Genomic DNA, 7,007 nt, shown 5'->3' on the forward strand with positions numbered 1-7,007 from the left:
AACACTCACAGAAGCAGCAGTCAAGAAATCAAATGACGTACTGCATTAGGCAAATCTGCTGCACAAGACCTTTTTAAAGTGTTGAAGAGCAAAAGATGTCAGCTTGAGGACTAAGGTGCGCCTAACCCAAGCTATGGTATTTTCAATAACCTCATACGCATGCAAAAGCTGGACAGTGAATAAGGAAGACCATAGAAGTATTGATGCTTTTGAGTTATAATGTTGGAGGAGAATATTGAAAGTGCCATGGGCTGCCAAAAGAACCAATTGATCCATTTGGAAGAAGTGCAGCCAGAGTGCTCATTGGAGGCCAAGATGGCCAAACTTCATCTCTCATGCTTCGGATATATTGTCAGGAGGAACCAATCAGTTAGCCAGATAGTTCACTTCCAAATTTCTTGGCAGAGATAAGTGAGTGCCTCCTGTGCCACCTCACTTTCTTGAAAGATTTCAATTTGTATTCCATCAATTCCCAGTGCCTTGTTTTTTGCCAATTCCTTCAATGCACATTTGGACTTCTTCCTTCAGGATCATTGGCTCTTGATCATATGCTACTTCTTGAAATGGCTGAACAGCGACCATTTCATTTTGTTATAGTGATTCCGTTTATTCCTTCCAACTTCTGTTGATGCTTTCTGTATCATTCAATAATTTGCCAGAGAATCCTTCAACACTGTAAGTTGATGTTTGAATTTTTTCTTCAGTTCCCTCAGCTTGATAAATGTTCTTCTCTTGTTTTTCTAATTCCAGGTCATTACACATTTTGTTATCATATTTGTCTGTGTCTTCTTGAGCTGATCTTTGAAATTTTCTGTTCAGCTTTTGTATCTCTTCACTTCTTCCACCTGGATCACTAAGGGACATATATTATAGCTGTCTGAAATGCTCACATGCAACCACATGTTTGACTTAGAAATACAGCAATTTTGTGTGGTTTGTTCAACCTGATGCTTTAATGCTGGGGAAAAGGTACTGCTTACTATCACACAGAATTTTTTTTAGAGGCTTACATTACTTTTAGGAAATTTCTGGATAATTGCAACAAGAATGGCAGCTGAAACAAATGGAAAAGTAATTGTTGTGTGTCTGCAAGTACTAAAATATATCCATCATCTCAACAACTCATTCACATGGAATATGATTTATTACATTTCTTTTTTAACAGAAAATAGCCCCTGTCAGAAAATTGATTTTCTGATTCCCCAGAGGGAGTGTGGATTAGTGCAGAGAAAGTATAGTATTCGAGTGGCAGGTAAAGCAAAGAAGCAGGGTGTAAGAGATTGATACGAGAGGTAAGAGGGGAGAAGAGGAAGGGCATGTGGGATAAGATGTCAGATCTAGGACCACAAGCAGAAGCACACTTGCTCCATCCTCCTCCCACCACCTGCAAAGCTCTAAAGAGCAAAATTACAGAATTATTGTAATTACACTGCCATCTCTGACAGCTGGATGGGATTTTTATAGAGACAGAGTGAGTGAAAGAGCATTATTAAGGAATACATCAAAATCATTACTAGCATTTTTATCTATAATAGAAAGGAGCAAAAGATAATATGTAAGATTTAAACATTTAAAAAAAAAATCTCAAGGGCAATTGTGAAAAAGTATGTAATGTAAATGAAATGTTTACTGTTGTTGTTAAGTGCCATTAAGTTGGTTTCAACTCACAGCGACTCTGTATAGACTTTCCAAGAAGCGACTGGTAAGCTTGAACTGCCAACCTTTTGATTCAAATTGACTTTGCAGTGTAGCGCATTATCCTGCAGTGCCACACTGGTACTCCAAAAGAAATGTAGGTTCCTATTAAGTAAGTAAGGTACCCTAATGGTGCTGTGAGATAAACAGTAGGCTATTAAATACAAAGTCACTGGTTCAAACCCACCAGCTCCTCTGCAGAATGATGAAGTTGTCAACTCCAGTACAGACTTTCAGTTTGAGACTCCCTGAGGAGCAGCAGTTCTACTCTGTTCTAAAGGTCACTGTGTGCCAGAATCACCTCAACGACAGTGGGTATTAAGTAAATTAGAGGTTGGGTGGAAGGACATAAAATCCTTTTGATTCTACCTTAAATCAACAGTAACTACTCTTTATTCCCAAGATCTTGTCTAGATTCTGCTTATGATCTATTTTAGTGACTGCTAGGAACCTACTAAGGACTTCTGGGAGCATAGTGGTTATAAATCGGGCTGCTAACCTCACAGTCAGCAGTTCAAAACTACCAGCTATTCCATGGGAGAAAGATGAGGCTTTCTGCTCCCATAAAGATTTACAGCCTCAGAAACCCTGTACAGGGTTGCTATGAGTCAGAACTGACTCCATGGCACATAACAACAACAAGGAACCTACTAAAAGTTAATAGTTAGGAACACAGAGTGAATGGATAGCCCTTTGGTCATTCTTGCAGAGCTTTTAAACTATTTTTCCTGTGCAAGTCTAAGTCTATAAACTGTGATCTAATTGCCTCTCTCAAGAGAAGGCAGATACAACTTGTTGTTTTCTGGGAAAGAATATGCCATGCCCACTTTCATAACTAAGAGAATTGCAGACCTGCTCTGCTAAGGTAATAAGGCAACATCATTCAAGTGACACATGGACTAGTATCAAGTCTGAGCCCTGAGAGGGAGAAACACATCATCATTGTGACAAAGATCTGCCTCATGAGTAACAGAGAATGCCCAAGAGCCACATCACTTGTGTGTGTAAAAGTGGGCGAGGTCAGAGGGAGGGATGGGGTCCTGGCATTACAAGGCACTCTTAGAAAAAAAAAAACAAAAAAAAAAACACCCCACAATTTCTCCTATAAAGACCCTAGGAATGAGATTGAACAGAAAGTAGAAATGTCTCGTCTTCAAACTGGGTCAAATGAGGTGGAAACAAAGAATCTTTCAAATACTGAAATAAGCTAAAATAATTAATATTTTTTTAAGATGCATATTTAAAAAAAACTGAGACCATTAATTTCTATTGTATTATTTTTTTCAAGTCAACATTGCCAGAAGAAATTCTTGGATGATAAAACGAGAGCGAGAGATCAAAAAATAGGAGGTATAGTGGAGGTTCTTTATCTGTGACAAATAAAAAAATAATAATAAGGAAGGAAAATATTTTAGAGAAGATATTTATGCTATAATCAAAATATTGAGATTAGAATAAAAAATATACAAAATGGTTTCAAAAAGCTCAAGAGAAAATCAAATTAAAAATAAAGGAATTTTTTCATGAACGTTTGAAGCTGCCTCATATATATTCTTGTCATTTGGTTTCTCAAGTATTTGTTATAGACAATATTGGGATACAGTATCTGCCTAATTCACCATCTTGGATTCTGTTACACAAAGGTGGCCTAAAAATTATAAGAAAAATGGGATTAAAAGAAAATGAAAATTTCTTTTCAAAGCCCCATCATACGTTATTTTCAAAGTGCAACACCAAGCAAGATCACAAGAGAAAAATATATACAGAGACATGTAAACTTCAACTTATTTCCTGATATGCCAGTGTTTCAATTCCTTAAATTTATAAATGACATTTTAAGTTTTTGGTCTTGGTGGTTTCAAGAATTTTACCTGTAACATTCATATTACCAGAGATAGATGTTACATACAATCTAGTCATATTAAACATCACTATGAGTAAAAAGGAGTACTGGTGTGGTGCTGTGGGCTAATGCGTCACACTGCAAAGTCATTTGAACTACAAGGTCGGTGCTTCAAGCTCACCAGCTGGTCCTTGGAAACCCTATACAAGGTCACTATGGAATCGACTTGACAGCACTTAACAACAAGTGCAAATTCAGGCCAAAGCTAAAGTAATTTTCCTCAGCTTTTAAAACAAGTAAATGAGAGCCAAATATAACCTTGAGTATGGTGGTGGTTGTGTGTCATTCAGTCAGCTCTGACTCAGAGACCTCGGCTGTAAATCTTCACAGGAGCAGCAAGCTTCATCTTTGTTCCACAGAGCAGCTGGTAGATTTGAACTGCTGACCTTGGTTATCCAACTCATAACCTATTATGCTACCAGGCCCTCCTGACTTTGAATATATCCAACCTGAATTTAGAGACCATCTTACGAACAGATTTGATGCATTAGACACTAATGAACAAAGACCAGGAAAGTTGTGAGATGCATCAAGAAAATCATATAAGAAAAAAGGAAAAGGTCATTAAGTAGACAAGAAAGAAGGAAAAGACCAAAATGGATGTCAGAAGAGATTCTGAAATTTGCTTGCCAGAGTAGAGATGCTAAAGCAATTTAAAAAAATGAGGACGTGAAAGGGCTGATTGGAAAATTTCACAGGGTAGCTTGAGAAGACAAAGTGAAGAATTATAATGAAATGTGCAAAGACATAGAGTTGAAAACCAAAAGGGAAGCACACACTCAGCATTTATCAAGCTGAAGGAACTGAAGAAAGAAGTCAAGCCTCGACTTGTAATACTGAAGGATTCTATAAGCCAAACAAATGAGAAGTTCTGGAGTCCTGGTGTTGTGTTGTGGGTTAGTGCGCTGGACTGCAAAGTCGTTTGAATGGCAAGGTTGGCAGTTCAAGCTCACCAGCACCTCCTAGGAAACCATAAACAGGGTTGCTATGGGTCGGAACTGACTCAATGGCACCTAACAACAACAACATGAGCAAAACATTGAATAATGCAGGAAGCATCAAAAGAAGATGGAAGATATACACCGAGTCACTGTACCAAAAAGAAATGGCTGATGCTCAACCATTTCAAGAGGTAGCATATGATCAAAAGCCAAAAAACACTGAACAGGTACACTAAAGATGTTGGCAAAAAGCAAGGCTCCAGGAACTGACAGAAAACAAATTGAAATATTTCAACTAATGAAGTACTGGAATCACTCACTCATCTATGTCAAGAAATTTGGAAGACAGCTACCAACCAAATGGAAGCAATCCATATTTGTAGCCGTTCAAAGAAACGTGACCCAAGGGAATATGTAAAGCATCAAACAATATCATTAATATCATATGCAAGTAAACTTTTGCTAAAGATAATTCAAAACAGCTGCAACCATACATCACAGGGAACTGCCAGAAATTCAAGCGAGATTCAGAAGAAGATGTTTAACACTGTTGATATCAGATGGATGTTGGCTGAAAGCAGAGAATACCAGAAACAAGTTTGACTATGCACAAGAATTGGACTGTGTATATCATAACAAGCTAAGGTTAGTACTGCAAAGAATGGGAATTACAGAACATTTACTTTGCTCATGAGGAACCTGCACATAGATCAAGCTACAAAATGGAATTACCTGAGCAATTAATAACAATTAATATATATATATATATTATACTTTAGGGATTCTAACCCAAAGTATTAAAATATGTATGAATCAACACTGACAAAACAAAACAGATTTAAAAAAGACAAAAATTCCTTCTTTCAAGTAATATATGATACACAAGATGTGCATTTTCATTCCTGCCACTCTTTAGAGGGTGACTTAAACAGAGTGGCTAATTTCCACTTAAAATGATTAACTAGAGTAAGGGGGAAAATAATAACTATATAATAGAAAATCTATCACTTAGATTTTAATAAGCACACTTAATCAAATGATGCAAGTTAGTTTCATATCACCAATGATGTCATAATGTGCTGGGCTGCAAGGTCAGTTTAAGCAATAAGGTCAGTGGTTCAAGCTTACCAGCCACTCCTTGAACACCCTATACAGGGTTGTTATAAGTCAGAACCAACTTGATGGCACTTAACAACAACACTGATATGAAACAATGGGAAAGGTCATTCATCTCTTAAACTATTCTTTCCCAAAAAAACTCATAATCCCAGTCCAATCATGACAAAAAATCTTACACAGGCAGGTCACTTCTGGCATAGCCATGGCAGTTGATACTACCACCAACACGCCTCAGCTATTACCTCTAGAGATTGTGGACACGTATATATTATCAAGAATGACAAGGAAATTGGCATGCTTTTAGATTTTGATGACTTTGTCAATATGGTATTGAAAGAAGTCACTGAGTTTGAAATCAAACCAGAAGGAAGAAGTATTACTACACTAGATCAGATTTTGCTAAATGAAAATAATGTAACAATGCTGTATTCTGGAAAGGGACCTGAGGAATGAGTGAATATTCTTGATGTATGCTAGCTAGTGTTTTATTTTACAAAGACAACAAAGTGGATGTTCAACTAAACTTTAAATCATGAGAATCGAAAACTCTAAATTTTCTGTTGATGGAAATGCTTTGAATATGCATTTTAAGTGCAAATTTTTGTGACTTAATCATGATTATCTTGAGAAAAAAGTGTTAAAATGTTGCTATTTGAAGACTAAAGTAAAAGTGTTTGGGGTTTAAAAAAATCAAACATATATTGGGATCATTCTACAAGACACCTGTCCAGTACTCCTCAAAACATGGAAATCAAGGAAAGATTGAGAAAGTAACCCAGACACGTGGATACTAAGGGAAATGTTGTTGTTGTCAGGTGCCATCGAGTTGGAACCAACTCATAGCGACCCCATGCACAGTAGAATGAAATAATGTCTGATCCTGGGCCAACCTCACTCACTACCGCTGCCACACTTGACACCATCAATGATGCTACCTGGCTGATCCATCTCGTTGGGGGTCTTCCTCTTCCTCTCTGACCCTCCATCTTACCCAGCATGATATCCTTCTCCAGCGACTGTTCCCTCTTGACAACATGTCCAAAGTATGAGACACGGAACTTAGCCATCCTGGCCTCCAAGGAGCACTCTGGCCATACTTCTTCCAAAACAGATCTATTGGTTCTTTTGGCAGTCCATGGCACTTTCAGTATTCTCCTCCAACACCATAACGCAAAGGCATCAGTTCTTCTACGATCTTCCTTATTTACTGTCCAGACCGTGCAGACCCGGTCAGAAGTTCAAGTCCCTGTGGGCCCAAGCGTTGCTGACCGTCCAAACCATAGGCTCTGAGGATCAGACTTTAGCCACCTAGCAGACATAGCAAAATGTCCCTTATCTGATTATTCAGT

At 37.8% G+C, this 7,007-nt stretch overlaps 1 protein-coding gene and 1 pseudogene across 1 annotated transcript in view; one reads left to right on the top strand and one right to left on the bottom strand.

The window, feature by feature from the left end:
* OXCT1 (3-oxoacid CoA transferase 1) overlaps positions 1-7,007 on the bottom strand; it is a 251,550-nt gene that overhangs the window by 67,452 nt on the left and 177,091 nt on the right. The gene's annotated exons all lie outside the window — the stretch shown is intronic.
* LOC102827262 lies at positions 5,861-6,111 on the top strand (annotated as a pseudogene).

Source organism: Chrysochloris asiatica, unplaced genomic scaffold (assembly GCF_000296735.1).
Source record: "Chrysochloris asiatica unplaced genomic scaffold, ChrAsi1.0 scaffold00487, whole genome shotgun sequence".
Classification (NCBI taxonomy): Eukaryota; Metazoa; Chordata; class Mammalia; order Afrosoricida; family Chrysochloridae; genus Chrysochloris; species Chrysochloris asiatica.